Source organism: Cervus elaphus, chromosome 21, assembly GCF_910594005.1.
Source record: "Cervus elaphus chromosome 21, mCerEla1.1, whole genome shotgun sequence".
NCBI classification, from domain to species: domain Eukaryota; kingdom Metazoa; phylum Chordata; class Mammalia; order Artiodactyla; family Cervidae; genus Cervus; species Cervus elaphus.
In genome coordinates this window covers 79,312,537-79,327,941 of record NC_057835.1, presented here as the reverse complement: position 1 = coordinate 79,327,941, position 15,405 = coordinate 79,312,537, and positions in this window count along the sequence as shown.

Here is a 15,405-nt window from a genome sequence, read left to right as displayed (position 1 = left end):
ACATAAGCTTAAATTAACAATTAGCTTTGTGCAGCACTTGTTTTCTTTAAGCAATGTATATTCATGACGCATTTTACCCCATTCTTTTGCATTCATTTGCCAACAATATTTCTAATTGAGTACACACTTATGTATGTACAAGGATATTGATTGAGACATTATATAAATCATTTAAAAATTTAAACAATTCACATGTGTATTAATAGACTCAGGTCATGGCCTATAAACCACTAGGCTTCTCTGTTCATGGAATTTTCCAGGCAAGAATGCTGCAGTGGGCTGCCGTTTCCTACCCCGGGAGATCTTCCTCACCCAGGGATCACACTCTTATTTCTCTTGTATCTCCTGTATTGGCAGGGAGATCATTTACCGCAGCACCATCTGGAAAGCCCTTTATTCAGTTTATACATATCAATTCGTGGCAAAAGGAAGTTTTATGGTACTCTTTATCAGATTTGCATTATTACAAATGTTGTCTCATTGTGATAGAGACATCTATAACAGTATTGCTGTGAAATATCATGCATGAAAGGATATATTTCTCTTTCATATTTAATGTGAATAAATAAAAAAATGAATTCTAAACAATACCTATCATTGTCCTTTTTGTAAGGCAAATACAAATCTCACTTTTAGTCTAACATTTCATCTATTCCTTCTGTTTCAAATGTTGTCAGTGGTTGATCAACTTTAAAGGTCACCCTTATTTGTCAAATCAAATGAATCCCTGCAAAAGTTTTAAGGACAAAAAGTGTTTTAAAAGGGACATGGAGGTGTCAGCAAAGGAAGCATTTGAATAACCCAGCAGACGAAGTTAAAATCAAAAGTTCAATAAAATGGGACATACCTGTCAAAATTTTCTGTATGAAAATGGCAAATTTGAAGGAAGAAATACCAATGCCACGTTCTGATACTGTTTTCTCATATCCTAATAAATGGATACACGAAAGACATATCTTGTATCTCTCATTCCCCCCATCACTTTTTCACACTAAGAGTTGCTGAAATGATCACAGTAAATTCATCTCCAGGCAATCACCATGAAATTGACTGAGTACTTCACATGGCCAAAAGCGAATATGATTCATTAGGCTCGTGTAAAACTGCCGACCGATCACGGTGTGGCTGTACTGGTAAATTCTTCAGCCATTGTTTTACTTAAGGAGTGGGAGATTACTGGAATGAGGTCAAGGAGAATGCAAACTCTATGAGGTTAAGCTAAATTTATTTTTCCTCCTCAAGAACAAGGTGCCTAAAATATAGTAGTATTCAGCAAACATCTGTTGTCAAATAAAATATGAGAGCTGTGGAACCAGTTTTCTCATCTTTTTTCGCAAAATAATTTGAAAGACAAATTCATCTGTTCTAGGGGGTCGTGAAGATGTGATGGTAAGAAACTAGGCACGGATATTGAGAGGATACTCAAAGGTGATGTCAATGGCAGTTAGCTACTCAAATATTACATCTAAAATAACCTTAAAATACAACAATGAACAGCAAATCCCCTGTTCAGTGATGCGAGATGAATAAGTTCTAGAGATCTGTTGTACAGTTAAGTGCACTTGAAAATTAGCTAAGAAGAAAGATTTCATGTTGCATTCTTACTGCAGTGGAAGAAAAAGAATGTTTTCCAAGTAGGCCTCCATTGTTTACATTATATTAAATAAGTAATTTAACTTTTAAGGAAGTATAATAAAAGGGTAACACAATACAGTTCACAATGGGGTAAAGAACGAATGTATATATACATATACATATATATAGAGAGAGAGAGAAAAAAAGAGAGATTTGAGTCAGAGCGTTGTGAATTGAAGATCCTTGCCTTTAGTAATTAAGATAAGGCACTTCACTCATTTCTGATAAAGGATGGATAACAAAGTAGAACTTTGATGCATGAGTGTATTATACATTTTAAGGCATCGTGTATCTGTAGCTTTACATTATTTTAATCATGGATAGAGTGTTAATATTGATCAATGTAAACAAGGACTTTTAAGGAAAGATATGACAGGTGTATATCGTATCAAATGACCCATTTTGTTCCCAAGAAAGCTGAAATAAAATTCTGCTTAAATGGGTGATTGTTATCTATTCAACACACCATTCTCTGCTGAAGATTCAGTCAGTTGATATTGTGAATATTCCGGAATGGATTTCACTTTGAGCTGAGTATTTATCAGGGGTTAGAACAGTCTGTTGCACCATCAACGGTCCCTAAGAACGTGTCGGCTCAGTGCAGTATGCTCAATGTGCACGCGTGTGGTCACAAACGGCAAGTTACTTTCCTTCAGGTGCACGCGTGTGGTCACAAACAGCAGGTCACGTTCCTTCTCGTGGCTGAACAGCGTTCCACTGATGCTAAATGTTTTGCTTCCTTTCGCATTTCTGACACTGCTCTAGCATCCCCACTTCCTCCACACTGGAAACTTCTACAAATCACCAAATCTTCTCATCCTATACATGCAGTACCTCACTGATTCTTTACCTCCCATAGCCTGACGGTATTTTTTTAACCTCTTTCTTCCACTGAACACAATTTTCTCCCTAATCATGCTCCTTCATCTTACCCCACACACTTTCTTATTATAATCATTGTAACACCTTTGAGCACTTTTATTCAATTTTTTATGATTTTAGTGACACTTCCTTTTGCTTTGTCCAGAACACATCTCCAACATCCTTCAACCATGAAGTTGTGAACATATCACTTTATGTACAAAATTCATCCCGAATCACATTATAAAAATTGATATACTGTCTTTTATATCCCATCTCGATCTCTCTGTATCTCTATTATAAAATCCATAATCTAGCTTTTAAAATATTTTGTTTCCTTGAGTCTTTGGATATTGACCATATGTTCCTCCAAACTGGCTCTTCAACCCCCCTGCATTCTGTTCATTTCATAGGGGAACTCACCTCTCAGAGGACTGCCTTTGTCTCTGTCTTCCAGTTTTGTTCAGCTGTTACAGGCCCACAGATAATCAGAAACTTGAAGGGTAGACATATTGTGATATTTTCCCTGAGGATCCCTGGGCTCTGGGTCACAGATTTGCAGTTCCTCGGTTTCTGGGTTGTGAGCCCTAAGTCTGCCCCACAAGTGGACCTTTGTCTAGATTCCTGTGACTGTTCAGTCCATCTGTGCCTCCGCTGCTCAATTTGACATCCTGCCTGCGGCTCAAACGGTAAAGACCCTGCCTGCAATGTGAAGACCTGGGTTCGATCCCTGGGTCGGCAGGATCCCCTGGAGAAGGGCATGACAACCCAGTCCAGTATTTTTGCCTGGAGAATCCCCTGCTTAGAGGAGCCTGGTGGGGTGGGGTGGGGTCGGGCATGGCTGAGGGACTAACACCTTCACTTCCTACCACTGTCAGCCACTCATCCTTCTTTCCCTTTAAATCTGTCCCCAGATTTTTGAAGCACGTTTCATTCCTCTTTCCTGTTACTCCATTTGAGTGCGCGTTTTTCCTTCTGGCACCGTAGCTGACACGCTCAATGCATCATCTGTGTGATTACAGAAATCTTTCTGTCAAGTTCCGTGGCCGTATCCTTATAGCCCAGACCTATCAGAGTGTATCCAAGCAGCAGGAGTATCATCAACGTTTGTTCCATAACTGAATCCCTGCTCGTGCCTGTGTGACAGCGACGCAGGTGCGTGCGTGGGGGCTCAGTCTGGGTCTGTCCTGCTCTGCCATCCCATGGGCTGTAGCCCGCCAGGCTCCTCTGTCCATGGGATTCTCCAGGCAAGAATCCTGGAGTGGGTTGCCATTTCCCCTCCAAGGGATCTTCTGAACCCAGGGTTCTAACCTGCATCTCCTGTAGCTCCTGCGTTAGCGGGCAGATTTTTTTTTTTTACCACTGAGCCACATGAGAAGCACTTACATAGATAAATTAACTTAAACGTTAAGAGGAAAATAGACATACAGGACTTTGTTTATGCATGACTTTTAAAACTATGCTTGTTAACCTACATACAGGCCTCCCTGGTAGCCAGCTGGTAAAGAATCCAGCTGCAATGTGGAAGACCTGGGTTTGATCCCTGGGTTGGGAAGATCTCCTGGAGAAGGGAAAGGCTGCCCACTCCAGTATTCTGGCCTGGAGAATTCCATGGACTGTATAGTCCATGGGGTCACAAAGAGTCAGACATGACTGAGTGACTTTCACTTTCAACCTACACATATGTTCTCCTCAATTTTTGGCATTCTTTAAGAAGCCATGTGAAAAAAGTAAAAAAAAATCTGACTGTTTAGTGTTAAAATGAGTTATTGGGTGCATGTATCTTTTTGAATGGAGGAGGCAATGGCAGTCCCCTCCAGTATTCCTGCCTGGAGAATCCCATGAGCAGAGAAGCCCGGTGGGTCACAGTCCCCGGGGTCTCAAGGAGTCAGACACGACTGAAGTCTTAGCAGGCGGGCGGGTCCCTTTGAATCATGATTGCCTCAGCGGATGTGCCCAGTGATGGGCTCACTGGCTCACAGAATAGTCCTGTTTAGTTTGTTAAGGAGCCTCTGTGCTGCTCTCCGTAGCGGCTGTTAGCAGTCTGCCTTCCCACCAGCAGGGCAAGAGGGTCTCCCTGCCTCCACGACCTCTCTGGCTTTTTGTAGACTTTTTGGCAATGGCTGTTCTGACCAGTATGAGGCGATGCCTCTTTGTCGTTTTGATCTGCATTTCTCTAAAGATTAGTGACGTTGACCATCTTTTCTTGTGCCTCTTTGCCATCCGTATGCCTTCTTTGGAGACATATCTGTTAGGTCCTCTGCCCATTTTTTTGATTGAATGGGTATTTTGTTTGTTTGTTTGTTTTTTGGATACTGAGCTTCCAGAGAAAGGGTATAATTGGAAAAACAGGAGAAGACATAAGGGAATTATAATCAAAGTTTGGATATCTATTATTTTTCCAAGACCACGTCTGTCTTCTTTATATTCTCAAGTCAGGTATTAAATCATATACACAACAATAGAAAAATAGATATGATCTTAAAGGAAAATCAGGTTTATAGAAAAATATTTTAAGAACAGAAATACCTAAAAATGAATCTACTGATGGTTCATTCATTCATAGGAAAAGCTTCATTGAGTCCTTGTCTAGAACTGTCATAGACTCTGAATCGATAGGGTATGAACCCAAAACTATTCTTGGTTATATGTTTTGCAAGTTCTGAATTCATACATTCATCTTAAAGATATTAGAGTTTTAATCTAGACTTCTTTAGAAAATAATTTCACTCATTATAAACACATTGCTTTCTTTTATCAAACTCTACACATAGTTTTATAGTCTCTTTTCAATAACAAGTAGGAAAGCAAAGCAGAGAACAAAATAATGAAAGAACTTACCAGTACTTTCATCATTTAATCTTATTTTGCAGCATCGAGCAGAGCTTACTTATTCTGTTACCGACTTATACACAGTTCTTAGAACTAGTTAAAGTGTCATTAAAAGAGCTATCAGTTAAATTGCCCTAAGGGTCTTATTGGAATCTGATTTTCAATCAGACTTATACACAAATTAGGGTTTCCCTGGTGGTTCAGACGGTAAAGAATCTGCCTGCAATGCAGGAGACCTGGGTTCGCTCCCTGGGTGGGGAAGATCCCCTGGAGGAGGGCATGGCAGCCCACTACAGCATTCTTGCCTAGAGAATCCCACGGACAGAGGAGCCTGGTGGGCTGCAGTCCATGGGGTCAGAAAGAGTCAGACCCGACTGAACGACTAAACATAATAACACACAAATTCTGTTTTACAAGGCTCTCTCCTCATCCCCTGCCCCTCGTTAAACTTTATATCTCTTATGAAAATAAATTCTATTTTAGAGCTTATATTTATACTATATTTAGAGCTTATAGTACTGATTTCAACTACAGCATAATATGATTTAGAGTGCACAAAATATAACACACCTGGACCATTTAGTGTAGTTTATCTCTTAGCACCACGGAGCTTAATTCTTTCCTGGTAGTTTCAGTGTTTCCATATGCATATGCTGATTTCTATAAGTAAAATATACTTTTGAATAAATTTCAATACATTCCATTATCTATTTTTAGTCTTAATCAGGTCCACAAAAAAAATTTAGGTAATTTTAATAATATTTTTATATACATTTAATGATATTTAGATTTTTAGCATTCACAAAACACTTTTACATACATTATTTGAAGTAATGTTCATTAATCTAAATACAAGTGAGACAGACAGGTCATCTTCCTTTGCAGATTAAAAAAAAAAAAATCAAAAACTAATCTTCAGAGGAGTAATGCAAAGTTCATACCCCAGGAAGTTAAAGACTCAATAATTAAATTCAAAATTTTACACAGGAAATTTTAGGATCAAAATATAATTCCCAATCTCCCAAGACTTTCATGTCCTTGCTTGAGCTTTTGAATCCCAGGCCACATAGCCTGAGGCTTAATGGAAGAAGGCAGAAATAATCTTTCTACAATGACTTTGAGGCACAGTTTCCGTCAGGGATTTTCAGAGTGAAGAGATCACAGAATGTGAGCATACCCATTAATTATAGCTATGTGCTGAGAAAAAATGGAAAGACGCTGAGGTGTAGTTGAAGCGTATGTGGTTCAGAGTCCAGCAGAAATAATTTTTTCCAGTTTTAATAAGAAATAATTGTTCTAATACATACTTTGCAGTACAAGTTTAAGGGGCACAGCATGATGATTTAATTTACATATAGTGTGAAATGAATATCATGATAGATTCAGTTAACATCCATCTTCTCATGCAGAGAAAATAAAAAAGAAAAGAAAAGAAGAAATCCTTGTGATGAAAACTAATAGAATTCACTTTCTTAAGAACTTTCCTGCATATCTTACAGCCATCATCATGGTCTATATTACACCCCTAGTATTATTCTTTCTTATAACTAAAAATTTGTACATTTTGATCACCTTCCTCCAATTCCCCTCCCTTGACCCTTCACCTCTGGAAACCACAAGTCTAATCTCTTTTTGTATTTTTTAAATTTTCTTTTAACTTTTAGATTCTGTATATGAAATCATACAGTATTTGTCTTCCTCTGTCTCACTTATTTCACTCAGCATAATGCATTTAAGCTTTATCCATGTTGTCCCAAATGGTAAGATGTCCTCATTTTAAACGGCTGAATAATATTCTCTTGGACAGAGATACCAGAACTTCTTTATCCATTCATCCATCAGTGGGCACAGATCCTTACTATACCTTGGCTATTGTAAATAATGCTTCTGTGAACATGGGGTTGTAGATATCTTTTTGAATGAGAGCTTTTGTTTCCTTTGTTTATATTCCTAGAACAGAAATGCCGAATCCTATAGAACTTCTATTTCTAATTTTGTGAGAATCTTTTTCGGTGCCTGTTCCAATTTTCAGCCCACCAACGGTGTACAATGTGCCCTATTTCCCACATCTGGGCCAGCGTTTGTTATCTCTGGTCTTTTCAATATTTCAAGAAGTGTGAAGTGGCATCTCATTGTGGTCTTAATCCGCATTTCCCTAATGAATAGGGATATTGAGCATATTTTCCTGTGCCTGTTGACCTTTCACATATCTTCTTTGCAGAAATGTCTATTCAGATCTTTGCCCATGTTTAGTTGGGTTACTTAGAGTCTATTTGCAGTTGAGTTGTATGAGTTCATTATATATTTTGAAAGTGAGCTCCTCACCAGACATATACTTAGCAGCAGTTTTTCTCATTTCACAGGCTATCTTTTCACTTTGTTGATGATTTCTTCTGCTGCACAGAAGCTGTTTCACTTGATATAGTCCCGCTTGTCTATTTTTTATTTTGCTGCTTGTATTTTTGGTGTCATATCTAAAAAACAGTTACTAGGACCCATAATAAGCTTCATTCCTGTTTTCTTCTAGGAGTTTCATGGTTTCAGTTTTTTAACTCATTTTGAATTAACCTTTGTGAATTGTATAAGACATGGGTCTAGTTTCATTTTTTTTTTTTTTTGCATGTGAATATCCAATTGTCCCAGTATCATTTATTGAAAGGACTGACTTTTCTCCATTGGGTAGTCTAGGCTCCCTTGTCAAATAGTTGATCCAATATGCTTGGGTTTATTTAGGGACTCTCAATTATATTCTATTGGTCTGTTTGTCTTTTTTATACAACCACCATACTATTTTAATGACTGCAGTTTTATAATAACTCTTGAAAATGAGTTTTGATGTCTCCTGCTTTATTCTCTTTTCTCAGAATTTAATTGGCTATTTAGGTTTTGGTGGTGCATGTAAATTTTAGGAGTGTTTTTTCTACATCTGTAAACAATACCATTGGAATCTTGACAGGGATTGAATTGAATTTGTAGACTGCTTTTAGTAATATTGACATTTTAACAATAATAATTCTTCCATTCCGTGAACAGAAGATACTTCTCTGTTTATGTGTATCTTCTTTGATACCTTTCATTGGTATTTTGCAACTTTCAGAGTAGAGATCTTTCATCTCTTTAGTTAAATTTATTCCTAAGTGTTTTATTCTTTTTGATGTTATTCCAAGTGGGATTGATCTATTTCTTTTTTAGAAAATTGATTATTAGTGTATAAGCAGAAATGTCAACACCTTAGGAGAAAAGTCAATCAACTTGTCTGAGCTTGTTTTTGGCTTTATTAAGTGGGTAACTCCATTCCCTTTGTAAAATTGTTGTAATGATTCAATTGAATGGGTTTCCCAGGTGGCTCAGTGGTAAAGAATCTGCTTGTCATGCAGGAGGCACAGGTCTGATCTCTGGGTTGGGAAGACCCCCTGGAAAAGGAAATGGCAACCCACTCCAGAATTCTTGCCTGGGAAATTCTGCGGAGAGAGCAGCCCAGCAGGCTACAGTCCACAAGGATACAAACAGTCAGACGTGACTGAGCACATAAGACAATATACCAAATGTTAAATTTAGACTTGTAGAGTAGATCTCTAAGACCATTTTCAAAGCAATAACTGTGTAGAAATTAAGTCCTAATAGAGTAATAAAAAACAAGTTTGAGGCTAAACATGAAGACAAAGTGTGTCTATAATATGCCATTTATCTTCTAATCAATTCTAATTTGCCTCACTATTTATCAGATGGAATTAAATACTTCCCATACTTACTTGGATGCAAACTATCAATCTATTATATGAATTCCTCAGAGAAAGGAGGATTTGCTTTTGTTTATCAAAACTTTCAAAGTGTTGCTCATTGCTGTTATCAGTTATTTAGCTCCAACTTTTAAGATGGATTAAACTGTATTTTAGGAGTGTAAGGTTCACTGAATAAAATGTCAAATGGCCCTTACTACGCTTGGTTGTTTCAAGAAGAGTCATCCTTTAAGTTATAAGTGCTGTTTCAAAAAAGATTCTCTTCACTATGAGGTTTTTAGAGATTGAATGAAAAATCCTCAAACTGTCACTAGTACCATCCATCACCAATGCAACTACATAACACTGACAAAGAAATGTATCTGTGGATTTAAAACATGAGGAGAGAGATAAGAAAACAACTGGCCCTTGCAGCAAATTAACATCATTCAGCGCAATGTCTAAGAAAATGGATTTTATTCACACAGATCTCTTAGATACGTGTACTCCAAATTGCAGTCTTTCTGTTATTTCTTGATCACTGTTGTTCAGTCGCTCCATTGTGTGAAGTCTTGGAGACCCCATGGACTTCAGCATGACAGGCTTTCCTGTCCATCACCATCTCCCAGAGTTTGCTCAAACTCATGTCCATTGAGTCGGTGATGCCATCCAACCATCTCATCCTCTGTTGTCCCCTTCTCCTCCTGCCTTAAATCTTTCCCAGCATCAGGGTCTTTTCTAATGAGTCAGCTCTTGGCATGAGGTGGCCAAAGTACTGGAGTTTCAGCTTCAGCATCAGTCCTTCCAATGAACACCCAGGACTGATCTCCTTTAGGATGGACTGGTTGGATCTCCTTGCAGTGCAAGGGACTCTCAAGAGTCTTCTCCAACACCTCAGTTCAAAAGCATCAATTCTTTGGCACTCAGCTTTCTTTATTTTCCAACTCTCACATCCATACATGACCACTGGAAAAACCATAGCCTTGAATGGACAGACTTGTTGGCAAAGGAATGCCTCTGCTTTTTAATATGCTGTCTAGGTTGGTCATAACTTTCCTTCCAAGGAGTCAGCATCTTTTAATTTCATGGTTGCAGTCAAAATCTGCAGTGATTTTGGAGCCTAAGAAAACAAAGTCTATTACTATTTCTATGGTTTCCCCTTCTATTTGCTATGAAGTGATGGGACTGGATGCCCTGATCTTAATTTTTTGAATGTTGAGTTTTAAGTCAGCTTTTTCACTCCCTCCTTCACCTTCATCAAGAGGCACTTTAGCTCTTCACTTTCTGCCATAAGGGTGGTGTCATCTGCATATCTGAGGTTATTGATATTTCTCCTGGCAATCTTGATTCCAGCTTGTGCTTCATCCTGCCCAGTGTTTCTCTTGATATGCTCTGCATAGAAGTTAAATAATCACAGTGACAATATACAGCCTTGACGTACTCCTTTCTCAATTTGGAACCAGTCTGTTGTTCCATGTCAGGTTCTAACTGTTGCTTCTTGACCTGCATACAGGTTTCTCAGGATGCAGGTAAGGTGGTCTGGTATTCCCATCCCTTTCAGAATTTTCCACAGTTTATTGTGATCCACACAGTCAAAGACTTTAGCATAATCAATGAAGCAGAAGTTGACTTTGTTTCTGGAATTCCCTTGCTTTCTGTATGATCCAACAGAAGTTAGCAGTTTGATCTCTGGTTCCTCTGCCTTTTCTAAACCCAGCTTGGACATCTAAAAGTTCTCAGTTCACATAACGTTGAAGCCTGGCTTAGAGAATCTTGAGCATTACTTTACTAGCCTGTGAGATGAGTGCAATTGTGCAGTAGTTTGAGCATTCTTTGGCATTGCATTTCTTAGGGATTGGAATGAAAATAACTCTTTCCCATGGCCCCTGCTGAATTTTCTAAATTTGCTGTCATATAGAGTGAAGCATTTTAACAGCATCATCTTTTAAGATTTGAAATAGCTCAACTGGAATTCTATTACCTCCACTAATTTTGTTCTTAGTGATGCTTCGTAAGGACCACTTGACTTCGCATTCCAAGATATCTGGCTCCAGGTGAGTGATCACACCATGGTGATTATCTAGGTCATGAAGATCTTTTTTATACAGTTCTTCTGTGTATTCTTGCCACCTCTTCCTAATATCTTCTGCTTCTGTTAGGTCCATACCATTTCTGTCCTTTATTGTGCCTATCTTTGCATGAAATGTTTCCTTGGTATCTCTAATTTTCTTGACGAGATCTCTAGTCTTTCTCATTCTATTGTTTTCCTCTATTTCTTTGCATTGTTCACTTAGGAAGGCTTTCTTATCTTTCCTTGCTATTCTTTGGAACTCTGCATTCAAGTGGGTATATCTTTCCGTTTCTCCTTTGCCCTTTGCTTCTCTTCTTTTCTGAGCTATTTGCAAGTCCTCCTCAGGCAACCATTTTGCCTTTTTGCATTTCTTTTTCTTGGGGATGGTTTTAATCACTGCCTACTGTACAATGTTATGAACCTCCATCTGAACATTAGTATAGTTCATTCATGAAAAAGCAAATAATTTAAAAGTACACAGGCACATATAAAATCATAAAGGTGATGCTTTATTAATATATACATAAATAATAAATGTATGAGTGCTTACCATGGTATGCTTTTTTAATGTGTGTGAAGAAGATGAAGAAAATTTAGAAAAGGAATGCACACATTGATAATGTGAAAAATAGACAACAAGTTTGTAAGTTTGTCTATTTCAGTCTATTGAAGAAGCTTAATGAGAGGACAAAAGTCTGCTTTATAGATTTGACTGTATCAGAATTAACCTATTTCACAACCTTGAAATTCATGTCAGATGTCAAATATCTGCTTCTTGAATTGCCTTTTGGATGAAACTGAGGAAGGTTGAAACTGGGGTGACTTACTGCTCCCCAGAGCCAACATTCATGTGATGATACTCATGTTTTTATTGCATTCATTTATTGAAGAAATTCAAATGTGTGTGCTAGGCAAATGTCAGCACATATATGCAAATATACATGTTTTCTATACTTTACCTGTAAAAGAGAAACTTACAAAAGACATCACTAAAAGTCTTAATGAATATGAGTCAATAGTTTACAGGAATTAAAAATGACTTTAGTTTTGAAAATTGCCAACAGTAAATAATTATCTTAATGGAATGGCTCATTGATTTATTCTGCTTTGCCTCAGGTCCAGTCTAAAAGTTTATCTTATCAAACCTGTTTTTCACAACCTTATTGCCTACCCACTAAAACAATTTTTACTAGTTTACTTTGGCTTTAATGTTTTTTTAAATGAAACACCATGTGACTTTCAAGTAGTGTAACTACATTGTGTTTTAATTTGTAAAGTATATTTTATAAACAATCCTTACATTTTTATTACTTTAGGGTGTTTAGCTAAATATGATATTGCAGGAACAAAATGTTTTCATGTATTAAAAACTCTGCTATTAAAATTACCCTTGGTTTCTATCAAGTAAATGTTAAATCATACCATGGAAAATGTAAGAATATCTATTTTCAGAAACCCAATGGATATAAATTTGATTTGTTGCTGTTTAGTCTCTAAGTTATATCCCACTCTTTGTGACCCTGTGGACTGTAGCATGCCAGGCATCCCTGTCCCTCACCATCTCCCAGAGTTTGACCAAGTTAATGTTCACTGAATTCATGATGCCATTCAACCATCTGTCACCCTCTTCTCCTGACCTCAACCTTTCCAAGCAACAGGCTCTTTTCCAATGAATCTGTTTGAACTATTTGCTCTTTAATCATTTTAAGCATGGCATTATTGCTTTCTTTCTTTAGTTCGTTTGTTTTCACTTTTGCTCCCATGCTACATTAGTCTGCCATGCAGCAATTGCACTATATAATATTGCAATGAAGACTGCAAAGATTTATATGGGTGTTATGCCCATTTAGTGGGCACTAGTATTTCTCTCTGGTACTTAGCAGTCATGCTTTCTGTACTCTGTCACAAAAAATGTGTATTTCAGGTGATTATTTTGTACGGTGTCAAAATAAGAATTTATGATGTATTACTGTTGATTCACTTTGAATTAAAATATTTATATAGATGGGAAAAAAACATATTGCATAACTTAAATCTTGAATTCTATGTGTGCTCAGTTGAGCCCATCTCTTTGTGACTCAATAGACTGTGGTCTGACAGGCTCCTCTGTCCAAGGAATTTTCCAGGCAAGAACACTGGAGTGGATTGCCATTTCCTACTCCAGGGGATCTTCCTGACTGAAGGACTGAACCTGTGTCTCTTGAGGTTCCTGCATTGAAAGATGGATTCTTTACTACTGAGTCATCTGGGAATCATTTATTTAAAAATAGCAACTTTATATGATGCAGGGAAAGATGGGATTCCTCATATTGAAAAACTCATTTTTCTTGAAGTGCTAGCATTTTATCTGTGTCTCTAACTGTATTGCTCAAAAGTAGTTATGAGTAGTAGCTTGCCTGTCCATTGAATCTCAGGCCACTTCTCTTCTTTCTGCTGACTCAGCCCATTGGAATTTTGAAAACAATACTGCCTTTTTGGAACTTCCCTGGTGGTCCAGTGGTTATGAATCTGCCTTGCAATGAATGTGGAAATTTGGGTTTGATCCCTGGTCAGGGAGCTAAGATTACATATACTGCAGAGCAAGTAAACCCGGGAGCCACAACGAGAGAGCCGGCGCCCCGCAGCTAATGACTCCCAGGGGCTCTCGAGCCAGCGGGCAGCAACTGCTGAGCCCACCACACCGCCAGAGAAGCTGTGAGCTTCGGTGAAAGACCTCACTTGATTCAGTGAAGATCCCATGTGCAGCAACTAAGATCCACTGCCTTTATGGAAATGGGTTTTAAAGAGCTCCAGACTTGCAGTCACATGACTCAGCAGCTAATCAAACTTAACTTTTCAAATCTAGGCCTTTTCATACTTTCTGTACACAGACCCCTATGTTATATTCTGTGACTTATATTTGTGTTCTTTCTCTATAGAGACCTATCTTGTCTCTACTCCATTCAAAACCTGGAGTTGTGTTCCTGAGCTGGAATGTCATAGATTTATCTCTACAGTTTGCCTCAAACCTCTTTGATACCACCTTTCATTAAATGAAAGAAATACATCCCTGGTTCAGGAAGATGCCCTGGAGAGGGGTGTGGCTACTTACTCCAGTATTCTTGCCTGGAGAATCCCATGGATGGAGGAGCCTAATTGGCTACAGTCCATGGGGTTGTAAAGAGTTGGGCACTATTGAGTAACACTTCCACCTTTTTATGCTAAAAATATCCTGTGTGTCAAATCCTATGTTCCATAACATGAACACTATTGCCCTGATTTCAGCTACTACTCATTGAAGGACAAATGCGTCAAGCAATATGGGTCAACCAACGCTAGGAAGATGAGTCGCTTTGGCTGATTTGAAGACCAGGGAGTCTCAGATCCTGCACCAGCTCTGATGAGGGTGGGGTGGCCACTGCCGGCGCTCTTGGAGGCCGCAGGTCAGAGAGGTGCAGAATTCTGGCCCGTGTGCCAGGCCTGGCCTCCATGCTCCTGGCCTGCGCCTGGCACACCAACCCCTCTTGCTCCAGCACTGCCCCCCTCTGGGGGATGATGCCAGGGCTGGAGAGGGGATGATTTTGGACTCGCCCAGCAGAAGCGGCGGCGAGCAGTCCCTGCCAGTGAGGCCTTAGCTTCCCAGGGAGTCCTAAGCACTGGACCCCCCGGGCCAGCGGTGAGGGCTAGAGTCCTTGCCTGCCTAGTCAAGAAGGGATTCAGGAGAGGAGGCAGAAGGTAAAGTGTAAGTAAAAAGTTTATTGAAAAGAAAAGTCCAGGCGGAAAGGTGCAGGGCAAACTCGGAGAAAGACGCGCCTTGGGGAAGTTTAAACCCTTTGTAAGCGGGCAGTTCTCCGGGTCTTTGTCTTCCTTCTGGCCAGTCACCTTGCTTCGTCCCCTCCTGGTTACTTTGTCTTAGGAGGGGTGCATGTAACCCTCAGTCAAGATGAGTCTCCACGTGAAGGGTTCTGGGAGGAGCAAGACTCATTATGGCCTGGAATTGCCCACTGACTTATGACCCCAAGGAGCCTCTCTGCACAAGTGGAGTGTCTCCCTTGTCTCCAAAAAGGGGGAGCAGAGATCCCTTAATCTTTTACTCAAGCAGGGTTTTGCCGCTCTTTGTCCCTGCCGTGATTGTTGCCTTGACTATTGCCATGACTATTACCTTAAGGTGCTTATAAGAGACACAGCCTGGGTATTTACCGTGTTTCTGTTGTTGCTTCCACGTTGGAAGGCAAATAGAAGGCTGACTGTATATTCCTCAACTGGAACATATCTACGTCTTGTCTCGGGAAATACGAACAGGAGGCT